We start from the raw sequence: 19,014 nt of genomic DNA, 5'->3' as shown, positions 1-19,014 counted from the left end.
TGCTATTTAGATACACATGATATCAACACCATACCATTCCTGGTTACTTTGATTGCATCCACTTTTCCCAACGCCCTCCTCACCATCCTCGTGACTACAAAAGGGTTTCCCAAATAAACATCTTTATCCAAAAAACGTACTCCAACAAGGAATGATTCATCAGACTCATTTACCACAACAATTTTAGCCCTTTTTGTTCATTTTTGGACTTCACTGTTGTCCACTCATCTTTCTCGCCAACAGTACTCGACGTGCTTTCATCTTCAAACAACACTTCTGCTTCCCCCATCTCACGGTCCTAAGGAGCAAACTGGATAAACAATCCCCCAATTCTCTCTGCACGTGAGCTGAACTTCAAGAACTTGTCCGGGTCGACTTGTGTCATTGCTGTTCAGGTACCAAAAACTATTAGGGCCAAATGAACATTGGTCTCCCCTCAATCTAGCTAGCTAACATTATACTGCATCTAAAGTCAGTCTGGCGACATAAAATTGATGACAATGGTTTTCGTACTAATTATTTGCCTCCTTTTAAAATGTAATTTTCCAAGCCACTGTAATGAACAAACTAGATTTACAACTAGCCGGCCATGGGTTGTGGTACTTGGAAAACATTTTTTTGTTGCAAGTGGCAATATTTAGAGAATAAAGTCAAAATAACATTTCTTGAATAAAGTTGAAAACGTTTTAGATTTTCTGTACATTAAGCGACTCAGGCCATTTTTCACAGCCATAATCACATGCGACTGCTGGCATTTGCACAGATCCCGATAGTACTGTAGTTACACCACCACTGGCAGACCAGCCAGCTGGTACACGGGAGAGTTGTAAATCTAGTTTGTTCATTACAGTGGCTTGGAAAATTACATTTTAAAAGGAGGCAAATAATTAGTAGGAAAACCATTGTCATCAATTTTATGTCGCCAGACTGACTTTAGATGCAGTATAATATTAGCTAGCTAGATTGAGGGGAGACCAGTGGATTTTAGATAGCTAGCTAACGTTAGCATTTATAGCTATTTCTAATGAACGTTGCTCGCTAATGACAACATTGTCACGTCTATAGTAAATTAGATGACCTGATAATGATGGCAAAGTTGTATCCAACTAAATATTTGCCTACTTTAGCAATGGCATCACATTTCTAGGTCACTATAGTGTATTTTAGACTAAACAGTCTCCATTCAAAATGACTGTTCATCACGACTATTTACACAGGACATCTAGCAGTCCAGTTTGTAGCTAACGGTCCAGCTTCCTAAAGATGTCAATCATCAATACGTCGGATTTCCTGCGCGAACATGGGGTCACAGAAGAGGTCCTCTCAAAGTTGGAGGAGCAAAAGGGGGTTGTGGAGGTGGTGCAGTGGGTTAATAGGGGGTGTAGGGGCATTCATAGGGGTAGGATAATCGCACAGAGATCTGCTCGCTGTCTGCATGAAGAATGTTGTTCCTGACTTGATGTATCCTCACACCGATGGCAACCAAATTTGTGATCCAGATTACAGGTTCATAATTTATCAACAGATTATGGATCAGGTAACAGTAGAAGTAGGTAACACTTCAGGCCTACATGTCAGTGATTAGGTGCTACATTGGTGTAGTATTTTTGCATGGACATGGAGTACTCTCTCAACAATAATTCCAGCAAATTGGTTATTAGAGTATGCATGCAGTTGTTCTTCACCACAACTAGGTCTTCCCTGTGGCTCAGTTGGTAGTGCATGGTGTGTGCAATGCCAGGGTTGTGGGTTCAATTCCCATGGGGGGCCAGTACAAAAAACAAAACAGAAATGCATGAAATGAAATGTATGCACTCACTACTGTAAGTCGCTCTGGATAAGAGCATCTGCTAAAATGTACTAGCATATACATTTACATTTAAGTCATTTAGCAGACGCTCTTATCCAGAGCGACTTACAAAATGGTGCATTCACCTTATGATATCCAGTGGAACAACCACTTTACAATAGTGCATCTAAATCTTTTAAGGGGGGGGGGGGGTTAGAAGGATTACTTTATCCTATCCTAGGTATTCCTTAAAGAGGTGGGGTTTCAGGTGTCTCCGGAAGGTGGTGATTGACTCCGCTGTCCTGGCGTCGTGAGGGAGCTTGTTCCACCATTGGGGTGCCAGAGCAGCGAACAGTTTTGACTGGGCTGAGCGGGAACTGTGCTTCCTCAGAGGTAGGGGGGCCAGCAGGCCAGTGGTGGATGAACGCAGTGCCCTTGTTTGGGTGTAGGGCCTGATCAGAGCCTGAAGGTATGGAGGTGCCGTTCCCTTCACAGCTCCGTAGGCAATCACCATGGTCTTGTAGCGGATGCGAGCTTCAACTGGAAGCCAGTGGAGAGAGCGGAGGAGCGGGGTGACGTGAGAGAACTTGGGAAGGTTGAACACCAGACGGGCTGCGGCGTTCTGGATGAGTTGTAGGGGTTTAATGGCACAGGCAGGGAGCCCAGCCAACAGCGAGTTGCAGTAATCCAGACGGGAGATGACAAGTGCCTGGATTAGGACCTGCGCCGCTTCCTGTGTGAGGCAGGGTCGTACTCTGCGAATGTTGTAGAGCATGAACCTACAGGATCGGGTCACCGCCTTGATGTTAGTGGAGAATATATATATATACTACCGGTGTTATTTACAATCTGCATTTATGCTATTCTATGCTCCAAATGTAACTCATATTTATTCAAATTTGACATAGGAATATTTAGTTGTTCTGTAAGTTAAACAGTCAGACACTGCCATCACTGCTTCTCAAACATGATCTTTCATATTTGAAGGGACATTATCTTCAGTTGTGAACAAAATCATCTTGTACGCACAACATGTGTGTCTGCTAAATAGGCACCATGTGGATAAGTGCCAGTCCACTGGACAAGCACTGATATACATTAAATCATCCTACTGTGCTTGTGCAAGGGTTGAAATTGACTACGTAAATAAAGTACCAGTCAAAAGTTTGGACACACCTACTCATTGCAGAGTTTCTTTATTTTTACTATTTTCTACATTGTAGAACAATGGTGAAGACATCAAAACTATGAAATAACACATATGGAATAATGTAATAACCAAAAAAGTGTTAAACAAATCAAAATATATTTTATATTTGAGATTCTTCAAAGTAGCCACCCTTGAAAAGTAGCCATGCACAACATTCACAAGGCCGCAGGGCCAGACGGATTACCAGGACGTGTACTCCGAGCATGTGCTGACCAACTGGCAAGTGTCTTCACAGACATTTTCAACCTGTCCCTGTCTGAGTCTGTAATAGCAACATGTTTCAAGCAGAACACCATAGTACCAGTGCCCAAGAACACTAAGGTAACCTGCCTAAATGACTACCGACCCATAGCACTCATGTCTGTAGCCCTGAAGTGCTTTGAAAGGCTGGTCATGGCTCACATCAACACCTTTATCCCAGAAACCCTAGACCCACTCCAATTTGCATACCGCCTCAACAGATCCACAGATGCCGCAATCTCTATTGCACTCCACACTGCCCTTTCCCACCTGGACAAAAGGAACACCTACGTGAGAATGCTATTCATTGACTACCGCTTAGCGTTAAACACCATACTGCCCTCAAAGCTAATCACTAAACTAAGGACTCTGGGATTAAACATCTCCCTCTGCAACTGGATCCTGGACTTCCTGACGGGTCGCCCCCAGGTGGTAAGAGTAGGTAACAACACATCTGCCATGCTGATCCTCAACATGGGGGCCCCTCAGGGGTGAGTGCTCAGTCCTCTCCTGTACTCCCTGTTTACCCATGACTGCATGGCCAGGTACGACTCCAACACCATCATTCAGTTTGCCGATGACACAACAGTGTCACAACCTGATCACCGACAACCATGGGAGGAGGTCAGAGTCCTGGCCGTGTGGTGCCAGGATAACAACCTCTCCCTCAACGTGATCAAGACAAAGGAGATGATTGTGGACTACAGGAAAAGGAGGATTGACCACGCCCCCATTCTCATCGACGGGGCTGTAGTGGAGCAGGTTGAGAGCTTCAAGTTCATTGGTGTCCACATCACCAACAAACTATCATGATCCAAACACACCAAGACAGTCGTGAAGAGGGCATGAAAAATCCTATTCCCCCTCAGGAGACTGAAGAGATTTGGCATGGGTCCTCAGATCCTCAAAAAGTTATTCAGCTGCACCATCGAGAGCATCCTGACTGGTTACATCACTGTCTGGTATGGCAACTGCTCGGTTTCCGACCGCAAGGCACTACAGAGGGCAGTGCATACAGTAAATATATATATTTGTGTGTGTTTATGCAACGGGTATGTATTGAAGATGCTGGGAGTCAAGAAGCAGTTGGTCAGTTTAACAAAACAATGAACGATACAAAACAATAGTAGCATCTTGACATGAAACACATAATCAATACTGCCTGGGGAATGAACCTAAGGGAGTGACAGATGTAGGGAAGGTAATCAGTGAATTGACGGAGTCCAGATGAGTCTCATAATGAGGCGGAGGTGCGCGTTATGATGGTTGTCAGGGCCAGTGATTAGTAAACCAGTGACGTTGAGGCGAAGTAGGAGTAGACATGACAGGGTTGGTCTAATCCTGAATGTTTATTTGTTACTTTTATTTCTTATTCTTATTTTTTAAGGTATTTTTTAAAACTGCTTTATTGGCTAGGGCTTGTAAGTAAGCATTTCACTGTAAGGTATTGTATTCGTCGCATATGACAAATTAAATTTGATTTGATTTGATGTATTGGTTAGAACCACATTCCAGCCAGTGTCTATTCCATAAGTTAACACCGGCTAAATCTATGACATTAAAATGCTTATTTTCTCTGTTCCATCTGACTGCGCAATCCACTGTCTCAACAGCCCAGCCAAGCAGTTTATAAACTTCATCTCCACAATAAAAATAATCTAAATATTATCTCACATTTCTTTTAGACTAACATTTATTTTACAAGAGCGGAGATTTGAGAAAACCTTGCTGTTTGTCTCCAACATTTGTATTCAAATTCGATCTTCAGCTGTCCTATAGTAATACATTTACATTTTAGTCATTTAGCAGACGCTCTTATCCAGAGCGACTTACAAATTGGTGCATTCACCTATAATATCCAGTGGAACAGCCACTTTACAATAGTGCATCTAAATCTTTTAAGGGGGGGGTTAGAAGGATTACTTTATCCTATCCCAGGTATTCCTTGAAGAGGTGGGGTTTCAGGTGTCTCCGGAAGGTGGTGATTGACTCCGCTGTCCTGGCGTCGTGAGGGAGCTTGTTCCACCATTGGGGTGCCAGAGCAGCGAACAGTTTTGACTGGGCTGAGCGGGAACTGTGCTTCCTCAGAGGTAGGGAGGCGAGCAGGCCAGAGGTGGATGAACGGAGTGCCCTTGTTTGGGTGTAGGGCCTGATCAGAGCCTGAAGGTACGGAGGTGCCGTTCCCCTCACAGCTCCGTAGGCAAGCACCATGGTCTTGTAGCGGATGCGAGCTTCGACTGGAAGCCAGTGGAGAGAGCGGAGGAGCGGGGTGACGTGAGAGAACTTGGGAAGGTTGAACACCAGACGGGCTGCGGCGTTCTGGATGAGTTGTAGGGGTTTAATGGCACAGGCAGGGAGCCCAGCCAACAGCGAGTTGCAGTAATCCAGACGGGAGATGACAAGTGCCTGGATTAGGACCTGCGCCGCTTCCTGTGTGAGGCAGGGTCGTACTCTGCGAATGTTGTAGAGCATGAACCTACAGGATCGGGTCACCGCCTTGATGTTGGTGGAGAACGACAGGGTGTTGTCCAGGGTCACGCCAAGGCTCTTAGCACTCTGGGAGGAGGACACAAGGGAGTTGTCAACCGTGATGGCGAGATCATGGAACGGGCAGTCCTTCCCCGGGAGGAAGAGCAGCTCCGTCTTGCCGAGGTTCAGCTTGAGGTGGTGATCCGTCATCCACACTGATATGTCTGCCAGACATGCAGAGATGCGATTCGCCACCTGGTTGTCAGAAGGGGGAAAGGAGAAGATTAATTGTGTGTCATCTGCATAGCAATGATATGAGAGGCCATGTGAGGATATGACAGAGCCAAGTGACTTGGTGTATAGCGAGAATAGGAGTGGGCCAAGAACAGAGCCCTGGGGGACACCAGTGGTGAGAGCACGTGGTGCGGAGACAGATTCTCGCCACGCCACCTGGTAGGAGCGACCTGTCAGGTAGGACGCAATCCAAGCGTGCGCGGTGCCGGAGATGCCCAGCTCGGAGAGGGTGGAGAGGAGGATCTGATGGTTCACGGTATCAAAGGCAGCAGATAGGTCTAGAAGGATGAGAGCAGAGGAGAGAGAGTTAGCTTTAGCAGTGCGGAGAGCCTCCGTGACACAGAGAAGAGCAGTCTCAGTTGAATGCCCAGTCTTGAAACCTGACTGATTAGGATCAAGAAGGTCATTCTGAGAGAGATAGCAAGAGAGCTGGCCAAGCGCGGCGCGTTCAAGAGTTTTGGAGAGAAAGGAAAGAAGGGATACTGGCCTGTAGTTGTTGACATCGGAGGGATCGAGTGTAGGTTTTTTCAGAAGGGGTGCAACTCTCGCTCTCTTGAAGACGGAAGGGACGTAGCCAGCGGTCAAGGATGCGTTGATGAGCGAGGTGAGGTAGGGGAGAAGGTCTCCGGAAATGGTCTGGAGAAGAGAGGAGGGGATAGGGTCAAGTGGGCAGGTTGTTGGGCGGCCGGCCGTCACAAGACGTGAGATTTCATCTGGAGAGAGAGGGGAGAAAGAGGTAAAAGCACAGGGTAGGGCAGTGTGAGCAGGACCAGCAGTGTCGTTTGACTTAGCAAACGAGGATCGGATGTCGTCAACCTTCTTTTCAAAATGGTTGACGAAGTCATCCGCAGAGAGGGAGGAGGGGGGGGGGAGGGGGAGGAGGATTAAGGAGGGAGGAGAAGGTAGCAAAGAGCTTCCTAGGGTTAGAGGCAGATAATGAATGTGTCGAAACGAACCACCGCATTTAACCATGGCAAGGTGACTGGGAATATGGTTGAATACAAACAGTGTAGTTATTCCCACCGTAATGCAATCAAACAGGCAAAATGTCAGTACAGAGACAAAGTGGAGTCACAATTTAACGGCTCAGACACGAGATGTATGTGGCAGGGTCTACCGACAATCACGGGTTACAAAGGGAAAACCAGCCACGTCGCGGACACCAACGTCTTACTCCCGGACAAGCTAAACACCTTCTTCGCCCGCATTGAGGATAACACAGTGCCTCCGATGCGGCCCGCACCCAAGGACTGTGGGCTCTCGTTCTCCGTGGCCGACGTGAGTAAGACATTTAAACATGTTAAACCTCGCAAGGCTGCCGGGCCAGACGACATCCCGGGCCGCGTCCTCAGAGCATGCGCTGACCAGCTGGCTGGAGTGTTTACGGACATATTCAATCTCTCCCTCTCCCAGTCTGCTGTCCCCACTTGCTTCAAGATGTCCACCATTGTTCCTGTACCCAGAAGCAAAGGAAACTGAACTAAATGATTATCGCCCCGTAGCACTCACTTCTGTCATCATGAAGTGCTTTCAGAGGCTAGTTGAGGATCATATCACCTCCACCTTCCCTGACACCCTAGACCCACTTCAATATGCATACCGCCCCAATAGATCCACAGACGATGCAATCGCCTTCGCACTGTACTGTACACTGTCCTATCCCACCTGGACAAGAGGAAAACCTATGTAAGAATGCTGTTCATTGACTATAGCTCAGCCTTCAACACTATAATACCCTCCAAGCTCATCATTAAGCTTGAGGCCCTCGGTCTGAACCCCACCCTGTGCAACCGGGTCCTGGACTTCCTGACGGGCCGTCCCCAGTTGGTGAAGTTAGGAAACAACACAGGGGCCACACAAGGTGCGTGCTTAGCCCCCTCCTGTACTCCCTGTTCACCCATGACTGCGTGGCCTTGCATGCCTCCAACTCAATCATCAAGACACAACAGTTGTAGGCCAGATTATCAACAACGAAGAGACAGCCTACAGGGAGGAGGTGAGGGCCCTGGCGGATTGGTACCAGGAAAATAACCTCTCCCTCAAAGTCAACAAAATGAAGGAGCTGATCATGGACTTCAGGAAACAGAAGAGAGAACACGCCCCTATCCAAATCAACGGGACCACAGTGGAGAAGGTGAAAAGCTTCAAGTTCCTCGATGTACACAACAGAGATGATCTGAAATGGTCTACCCACACAGACAGTGTGGTGAAGAAGGCGCAACAGCGTCTCTTCAACCTCAGAAGGCTGAAGAAATTTGGCTTGACCCCTAAGACCTTCAACAACTTTTACAGATGCGTAATTGAGAGCATGCTGTCGGGCTGTATCACCGCCTGGTACGGCAACTGCACTGCCCACAACCCCAGGGCTCTCCAGAGGGTGGTGCGGTCTGCCCAATGCATTACCGGGGGCACACTGCCTGCCCTGCCCTGCAGGACACCTACAGTGAGGGAAAAAAGTATTTGATCCCCTGCTGATTTTGTACGTTTGCCCACTGACAAAGAAATGATCAGTCTATAATTTTAATGGTAGGTTTATTTGAACAGTGAGAGACAGAATAACAACAAAAAATCCAGAAAAACACATGTAAAAAATTTTATAAATTGATTTGAGGTGTCTGGTTAGACTGTAAACTCTCCTTTCAGACTCACATTAAGCATCTCCAATCCAAAATTAAATCTAGATTCGGCTTCCTATTTCGCAACAAAGCATCCTTCACTCATGCTGCCAAACATACCCTCGTAAAACTGACCATCCTACCGATCCTCGACTTCGGCGATGTCATTTACAAAATACCCTCCAACACCCTACTCAACAAATTGGATGCAGTCTATCACAGTGCCACCCGTTTTGTCACCAAAGCCCCATATACTACCCACCACTGCGACCTGTACGCTCTCGTTGGCTGGCCCTCGCTTCATACTCGTTGCCAAACCCACTGGCTCCAGGTCATCTACAAGTCTTTGCTAGGTAAAGCCCCGCCTTATCTCAGCTCACTGGTCACCATAGCAGCACCCACCGTAGCACGCACTCCAGCAGGTATATCTCACTGGTCACCCCCAAAGCCAATTCTTCCTTTGGCCGCCTTTCTTTCCAGTTCTCTGCTGCCAATGACTGGAACGAATTGCAAATATCACTGAAGCTGGAGACTCATATCTCCCTCACTAGCTTTAAGCACCAGCTGTCAGAGTAGCTCACAGATCACTGCACCTGTACATAGCCCATCTGTAAATAGCCCATCCAACTACCTCATCCCCATACTGTATTTATTAATTTATCTTGCTCCTTTGCACTCCAGTATCTCTACTTGCACATTCATCTTCTGCACATCTACCATTCCAGTGTTTAATTGCTATATTGTAATTACTTCGCCACCATGTCCTATTTATTGCCTTACCTCCCTTATCCTACCTCATTTGCACACACTGTATATAGACTTTTTCTACTGTATTATTGACTGTATGTTTGTTTATTCCATGTGTAACTCTGTGTTGTTGTATGTGTGGAACTGCTTTGCTTTATCTTGGCCAGGTTGCAGTTGTAAATGAGAACTTGTTCTTAACTAGCCTACCTGGTTAAATTAAGGTGAAATAAAAATAAATAAAAAAAAGACATCAACCACCGTAGCCACGGGCTGTTGGAACTAGGAACACAAGCATTTCGCTACACCCGCAATAACATCTGATAAATATGTGTACTAACATTTGATTTGATTTGACGAGACATACAGGCAGACTGCGATTCTCAGCCAGTGAAAGTCATGAATCAGCTGCCATCATTTTTATGGATATATACAAACAGTGTTGACCTGTCATTCAGGGCAGGTGGGGCAGAACCCCAACTGTTTGCAAGCAATGTAAAAAAAAAGTATATAATTGAGTTAATAAAGCCGCATACAAACATGGTCTCTCAGCTCCAAAATACAGGTGTTTCAGTCTAGCTCAGTGCTGTCTGTGGTGGTGGGACAAGCCAGCAGAAAATAAGGAGCGTTGCGTCGTGATGAGCTCAGTGTTCTGTCACTCATGGGGACACTACGTTACCTCCAAGTCTAAGGGTAGACCTAAAAAATTCTAGCCCCTTGGGTGCTGCCAAAGAGTTACATTAGAAGTGCCCACCCAAGAAGGCTCAAGGCCACATGTAGCCTAGTGGTTAGAGTGTTGGACTAGTACCCAGAAGGTTGCAAGATCGAATTCCCGAGCTGACAAGGTAAAACTATGTCGTTCTGCCCCTGAACTTGGCAGTTAACCCACTGTTCCTAGGCCGTCATTGAAAATAAGAATTTGTTCTTAACTGTCTTGCCTAGTTAAATAAAGGTAAAATAAAATTGATTTAAAAATTGGCCACAAATAAAATTACGTTTGTTTGGACTGATTATGTCATCATCATACTTTCAAAAAATCTTAGCTAGCAGTCGTCATCATGCGTCAAGTCGACAATCTACTGGCAAATACTTCTTAATCCTTGTCATATGAAGAGAAATAATGAAGAGAACTTATAGATAAAACATATCGGTGCTCATCAGCCATTGGACATAAACATTACCCAACAATTTGGAAATCGCAAATTAAACAATGAGTGGTTTGGAAGGATTCAGTGACAAATCTGGGATTAAGGAGCTCTTTACCAAGTTTAAAATGATAAACATTCAACATTGGCCATGCTGTCAATGAAGTGTGATTTGTGCCGCGCTCAAAACAACTGTTAACTCGGAACTGCGAAAACTTCACTTCAGTGAGTTCAAGACAACTGGGAAGTTGGGAATTTACAAACTGGACTGGGAAAATACCTTTTGAACGTTTTGAACATCCAATTCAGAATTGTAAATGCGGCCTCTTTCTAGAGCTACGACCTGAAGATCAATGACGTCATCATGATTCGACCTTGTTTTTTTCAGAGTTCAATAAAGCACCATAAATCCAGAGAATGCCAGACTTTGATGACACAAAATTTGCCCACGAAGGACACTTTGCTGTTCAAGTAAGCACAGCACCAGAAGGTGAGTCCAAAAAATGTGTTTTATGCTGCTGCATAAATAATGTAATATGCCAGGGAGATAGTATTACTTTCTTAGCTACAGTATACATAAGTGTATGTTGTGTAGTAAGATGTTAGTAGCTCATGTGCCTCACCCTAATAATTTGGTCTATTTACCCCTCTTAATTTCACCTACTGTTCTGACTTGGTGGTGCACATCTAACCTATAACCTGTTTTGGAGAAATAATCATTAGTAATCATTGAATATTGATAGAGCTTCCATTGTCTGCTTATATGCCATGCCCCCTTAATTTATCCTATGGTTCTGACTTGGTGTACAGGGAGAACACTGTAAGAACGGCCCATGTTCTGAATTCTGTCTTTGTACATTTCAAAAGTGCTAAACAAATAGTTATATTGACTACGTCCGTCCTAGCTCGCTCATTAATGTCTTAATCGAAATTACGGATTGCCTCTTATCCGCTTGTCGTCCTCATATGCCATAGTTTGTCACTAGAAACCACATTTGTTTAAGCAAGTCAGCCATATCAGCCATGGTTTTTTAAAAGGCAGTAAATGAGGCTGAATGAACTGTTTCGCTGCCAGACAAGGCTCCACTGATAGCCTGGAGTAGCAGTGGTAAGATGTTGGGACTGCTGTTCGGACAGCTTTATGTAGGCCCTAACAGTTTGTGGGCACCGTTTGTCACCGTAATAGTGCAATCAATGTATTGTTTAGTGATGTGTTGTGTACTGGCTTTGCTGGCACCAAGAAAATTGCCACAGTATACAACGAAACGAAGTACAGCTAGTTTGCTGTCTTTCCAGCTTCTGTTTGAAGTGATTGTGTTAGCTGTGTTGTTGGCTAGCTCCTCTGAACAACAGTGTCTTGACAAGTGAGCACATTTCTATGCCAGGCGAAATCGCTCCTCATTAGCTAATTGTTATGAATGTGTTCGAATAAATGTCACTAGAAAACAGCTTAAACAAATGCAAATGTGGCTACTTTGCTGTTATTCTGGCTGCACTTTATGACGTGACTGTAAGTTAGCCATAGTTGTGGCAAGCAAGGGATAAGAATGTTGCCAGCCAGTATGGCAACAGAACATTTAGAACGAACGACTGGGTCGCGTCAGTAGAAATCTAGTGGAAGGATGAAATAGTATGAATAAATTAATCCAAATATTTTTTTTTATTAAAACATGTCAATCATTATTTGAATATTTTGGTACCTGTTGTTTAAAAGCAATAATGCCCTCGAAACCGATGTTTGGAGGATATGTTGGCTTCGTCTCGGGCCTAACAACACACCAATATATCCTAACAACATACCAATATATCCTTCAAACACCAACTTCTCGGACTTTATTACTTTATCGCTTTTTTCTCTAAAATGTTGTGCACAAATGTGTTAACATCCCTCTTAGTGAGCATTTCTCATTTGCTAAGATTATCCATCCACCTGACAGGTGTGGCATATCAAGAAGCTGATTAAACAGCATGATCATTACACAGGTGCACCTTGCACTGGGGACAATAGAAGGCCACTCTAAAATGTGCAGTTTTGTCACACAACTCAATGCCACCAATGTCTCAAGTTTTGAGGAGCGTGCAATTGGCGTGCTGCCTGCAGGAATGTCCACCAGAGCTGTTTCCAGATAATTGAATGTTAATTTCTCTACCATAAGCTGCCTCCAACGTGATTTTAGAGAATTTGGAGGTACATCCAACCAGCCTCACAACCACAGACGTGTACGGCGTTGTGTGGGCGAGTGGTTTGCTGTGAACAAAGTGCCCCATGGTGGCGGTGGGGTTATGGTATGGGCAGGCATAAGCTACTGACAACAAACTCAATTGCATTTTATCAATGGAAATTTGAATGCACAGAGATACCTTGACAAGATCCTGAGGCCTGTCATCATGTCATTCATCCGCCGCCATCACCTCTTGTTTCAGCATGATAATGCACAGCCCCTTGTCGCAAGGATCTGTAGACAATTCCTGGAAGCTGTACATTTCCTAGTTCTTCCATGGCCTGCATACTCACCAGACATGTCACCCATTGAGCATGTTTGGGACGCTCTGGATCGACATGTACGACAGCATGTTACAGTTCCCGTCAATATCCAGCAACTTCTCACAGCTATTGAAAAGGAATGGGACAACATTCCACAGACCACAATCAACAGCCTGAATAACTCTATGCGAAGATGTGTCGCGCACCATGAGGCAAATGGTGGTCACACCAGATCCTGACTGATTTTCTGATCCACACCCCTACTTTTTTTTAAAGGTATCTGTGACCAACAGTTGGATATCTGTATTCCCAGTCATGCGAAATCCATAGAATAGGGCCTAATGAATTTATTTCAATTGACAGATTTCCTTATGTGAACTGTAACTCAGTAAAATCTTTGAAATTGTTGTCTGTTGCGGTAAAAATGTTGTTCAGTGTATACACACATACACACACACACACAGTGGTGGAAAAAGTACTCAATTGTCATACTTGAGAAAAAGTAAAACACCTTAATTAATATAAAATGACTAAAGTAAAATTCACCCTGTAAAATACTACTTACTTGAGTAAAAGTATCTGTTTTTAAATGTACTTAAAGGAAAGGTTGACCCATTTTGAATGTTATATTGTTTTTGTGCATCTCCGAGTGAAGTTCTATCGATTCCTAGGGTCATTTCATGTTTTCATGTGTATCTGAGTTATTGGCGTTAAGGCAGGCCGAAATCCATCCGGTATGACGTAGCACTGTGATAAAGTTGCTCTCACTACACTGGAAGTTAATAGGAATACGACTTTTAGATCGCGAAGATGTCTTTCATACATGTCAGAATTTAATACTGGCTGATGTCATAACTCGAGAGGATGTCTTCTCTTGAATGAACCCTTGATCATATATTTTTCCAAATTCCTAACTTTAGAAATGTGTAATTTATCAGAGGGTCTAGCACATTTTTCTTATTTGTCTGCCTCTTTAGTCCAGGCTGCATAGCATGGTGCCGTTGCCAGAGGTATTATAGAAAGGAGATAGAAATACAGTGAATGAAGGAAAGTACAATGCCAAACCCAGCAGACTGTCGTCCAATTGCGTTCATGTTGTCAAGCTGTGTCACGTAGTTGCTAAGCTATTCATCACTCTACCATAAAAGTCTGATTGGTAGAGTGCTGCAGAGATGGTTGTCCTTCTGGAAGGTTCTCCCATCTCCACAGAGGAACTATTGCATGTAGCTAAGTTTGGTTTATTTCTTACTAGCTATTTAGTCAGCCAGCCAGCCTATAGAGAGATCATTGCATTGTGGATTTTGCAGTCAACCTGAGCTGCAACAGATTTCCACAACAATTTTCATGATGCTACCAACCTTATTATAGTTTTTCCTTTAAGTACAGTGGTGGAAGAAGTACTCAATTGTGACAGACAGGAGCACACTCCAACACTTATGAATGCAGTATTTGTGTTTAGTGAGTCCGCCAGATCAGAGGCAGTAGGGATGACAACGCATTACATTGATATGTGGCGTGAATTGGGCCATAATTCTGTCCTGCCTGAGAATTCTAAATGTAACAAGTACTTTTTGGTGTCAGGGAAAATGTATGGGAGTAAAAGTACATATTTTCTTTTGGAATGTAGTGGAGTAAAAGTAAAAGTTGTCAAAAAAATAAATAGTAAAATACAGGTACGCCCAAAAAACTACTTATTTAGTACTTTAAAGTATTTGTATTTTAGTACTTTACACCATTGTATAAAGTACTTAAGTGAATTTCATTATAATTAAGCACCTTGTTTATGTACAGCAATGTATAACTATGAAGCCATCTATTGGAGTGTTCTTGCCACTGCATTTTCTTGATAGCTTTTTTATTTTTTACATTTAACTTACGATAACCACCATTGCATATTTTAAACAATTTGGAGGGATATAGTTGCTCTAAGTATTCTTCATTATGAGTTCATGTTATGGTAAAAACTGTATCGTCACTGCCTGCTGCATGATAATAATGTAAGACAGTCCGTTTTGGTTAGTATTTCTTGTCTGCTGAAATGACCTATGCCATTGATTTACTGTGTTGTCAGTATTCAAAGCAAATTTTACTTTCAGAAGTTGTTTTCTATGCAGTTATCCACATCAGGGCAGTGTAATGACGATAAAATAATGAAATGAAAATGTACACTATTTTCAATGCTTAGAATTTTATATCATATTTTCTTTCTCCACAGATTTACAAAGATGTTGTCCTGCTCATGGAAGATTCAGATATGGCCATCTACACTTGGAGACAGGATTGCTCGTCAATTTCTGCCAAAGTCAAAAGCCAGTCTCAAAACAACAATTTGGGCATTTTGAAAAGCTTATGGAAAAAGCTGAAAAACTTAAGGAAAAGCTGAAACTAAAAAAGCAATGTGGAAGAGGAACCCCAACCCTCTCAGCTCAAAGGAAGCAGACCAGAGTAAGATCAAGCACTCACAGTATTGAAGTAGGGTGGATTCACATTGATATCAAGCAGACCAAACAAGTCCGAGCAAAGCAAGGAGGAGGCACCAGAAAGGTAGTTACGGACTGCAGTGCAGGAGTTACTGAGACAGTGAAAGTGGAAAGGGTTATTTTCTTCCCCAACGGACAATGCAGCAAAGGCCTTGAGACTGACTTTGTGTTTGAGGTGTGGGACTTCAAGCAAAACACAATTCCAGCTGATGTTTCCATTGGCACAATCTGAGACAGTCAAGCTACCCAAGTTGCATTTCTATATTGCAATTAAGCCATTCAAGAGTTTGAAGACACTTAAATCTCTGAGCCTTTGAGTGATGGGTCTCACGAAGAGAATGATGATGATGATGACAGCACTGAGTTCCTTGTCTCGGATGAATACCAAACATCAGAGGTCAGTCAACATGGGCCAAGCATCTCTAAATACCCAGTCAGCATAGATATCCCCATAATCTTCAACCACCCAGTGCGGTAGCAGAGAGAACAGTCTATGACTAGGGTGACAGGAGTCTTTGGCAATTTTTAGGCCTTCCTCTGACACCACCTGGTATAGAGGTCCTGGATGGCAGGAAGCTTGGCCCCAGTGATGTACTAGGCCATTCGCACTACATTATGGCCTTCCTCTTGCATTTCAAAGATGATGGTACAAAAAATACAAAATAACGGTTGTTTTTTTCTTTGTATTATCTTTTACCAGATCTATTGTATTATATTCTCTTACATTCCTTTCACATTTCCACAAACTTCAGTGTGTCTCTTTTCCAATGGTACCAGGAATATGCATATCCTTATTTCAGGGCCTGAGCTACAGGCAGTTAGATTTGGGTAGGTCATTATAGGTGAACATTTTTACAAAATGGGGCGGATACTTATTATTAAACAATTTAAAGGCAATGCTACCGAATACTAATTGAGTGTATGTAAAATTCTGACCCACTGGGAATGTGATGAAAGTGTGATGAAATACGTGATGATAGGCTAATGTGATGAAATACAAGCTGAAATAAATCTCTCTCTACTATTATTCTGACATTTCACATTCTTAAAATAAAGTGGTGATCCTAACTGACCTAAGACAGGGAATTTTTACTAGGATTAAATGTCAGGAATTGTGAAAAACTGAGTTTAAATGTATTTGGCTAAGGTGTATGTAAACATCTGACTTCAACTGTATACCCACTATTGATATTAACCTTAAATAATATATAATCTAGCAAAATGTTACCAACTATTTAACTGGCATATCGGCTGCTGACCTGTCGAGGAACCTCTTCTACCAGGAAGTCCTTCATAAGGATTAGTGACACCTCCAATAAATACATTGCCATCCAGACAGACTGACAGGAACCTCTGACTGGATGTAATACAGCCACCATCCACTGGGATTTTGTGCTGCACTGCCACCATCTCTCTACAACACACATGCCGACCCTCTAGCTGAGGTGTTTCAGGCGGCATATCTGTGTAGTTACTGCATCGAGAACAAACTGTTTGATCTGGGGCAACGATCGGCGCAAACATGAAGGGGTTCAGTAGGTTTATTGGCTCCCTAACTAACATTATTTCATTCTCTGTAATAAACTCATTCTCAGACTCGGAGCTACTCGGTAAATTCAGCCATTTTTGGGAGTTCCAAAATGTTCTCTCCTGCCAGTGACGCAACAATACCAATATGGCGAATTACAGTTAGTTAGCTGCCGTTCTAAATCCTAGTGTTTCCATTCCCCTTTAGTATTGACCCAATGTGTCGTGTTTTTGTAGTGGCTAACAATGACACAGTGTTTACGAAGGATCCACCCCATTCAAGTCAGATTGGCCCTTGTGGACTGGTTGTCCTTTCTACTAGGCCTTGGTCAGTATTACCAGTTGTTCCAACCATTATAAAATTCCTCATTGATGTAAAAACAGGGTCTATAACAAAGAGCCCAACCTCCGGCACTAATGTGTTGACGTGTACTCTTTGCACGTAAGCTAATCTACACTCCAGGGCCGGTGCAGGATGAGAGCGGGCCAGGTGAAAATAACTGGTTGAACTCAGAGCAGAGGGCTGCCGGCCTTCCTTGTCCTTCTCCACTCTACCATAACATTACAACATGGCCGAGGCCACCGTCGACATTTACCTACATTGCCCGCGGTGCCAGAGAACAGCTTGGAAAGTCAGCGAGAAGTCACACACTGTCTTCCAGCATTTCACCCCAGTGGAGGACTGGACTGGGAGGGAGGGAGCGTGGGAGGGAGGGAAAGGGGAGAGAGAGAGGGAGAGCAGAGGACAGGATGTGGAGGGAAGGAGAGGACCGAAAAGTGAGATGGGAGGGTGGAGGAAACGGAGGGAGTGATGTTTTTTTCACCATTGTCCTGAGATATGACAGTCTGGTGCTTCATGAAGGGCAGTTGACACTGACTAATGTAGCTGCTGAATTGCAGACATAATGAAATCCACTCCAAAACCATTTTCAGGTCAAAAGGAACTTTATTTATCTATGAGGTAGTTTACTGAGGACAACAAAATCTATTTTTCCATAACAACCTAGTACCAAACAGGGACATCGTGACAAATGAATGGTGGGCTGATGACTATGTGATTGTTAGATAAAATCCTGACAATTCAGGAATGACTGAAAACTGCCACCGTCACACCACTTCAACATAGTATCACAATTAGCCAGTTCAACCCAGTGAGTTTGTTGAACTCCACTAGACCTCATATGAACCGCTCTCTACACTCCAAACCCTGTTTTGTCTGACACAATTGTTCTGCTGATGCTTTTCTTCATGGGAAACCTGTCTTGTTTTGTTGATTAGATGTCCTTTGTCTTGATCAGCTGCAGTAGGCTAGTTGTCTAGAGAACTGGAATCCATACTTTAGTAGTTAGTGGCTTGATGCCCTGACTCATTATGGATTAAAACAATGATATGGTAATGAATAGTCTATGTTACATAGGCCTATACTTATTAATGTAATTTGATTAAACAATAATTCATTCATTCATATATTCAGTGAATCCCTTTCTCGATATGACCCTTCTCATTCAAAATCTTTTTTTTCACAAGAGGAGACCCCCCCCAGAGGGTTCTTTATCCACGGTGATGCTGGTAAGATACATTATTACACATTATCTGCAACTTATAACACATTATACAATGGGTGGGTCTAATCCTGAATGCTGATTGGTTAAAGTCACATTCTAGCCGTTGTCTATTCCACAAATTACCACTGGCTAAATCTATGATGTTAAAATGCCTATTTTCTCCGTTTCATTTGACTGCGCAATCCACTGTCTCATCAGCTGCAGCCAGGCAATTTAAAAAACTTGATCTCCACTATAAAAAGCATGTAGACATTATCTCACATTTCTTTTAGACTAACATTTATTTTTCAACAGCAGAGATTTGTATAAACATTAATGTCTGTCTCCAACATTTTACACATTGTTTCAATATTCAAATTCGATCTCCAGCTGTCGCATAGTAATGAACGTGTCGGGAGTCGGGATGAGACAGGTAGGCAGCTTTTTTCAGCCAGTCGAAATCATGAATCAG

Source organism: Salmo salar, chromosome 15, assembly GCF_965601325.2.
Source record: "Salmo salar chromosome 15, fSalSal1, whole genome shotgun sequence".
Lineage (NCBI taxonomy): Eukaryota > Metazoa > Chordata > Actinopteri > Salmoniformes > Salmonidae > Salmo > Salmo salar.
This window is presented reverse-complemented; position numbering follows the sequence as displayed.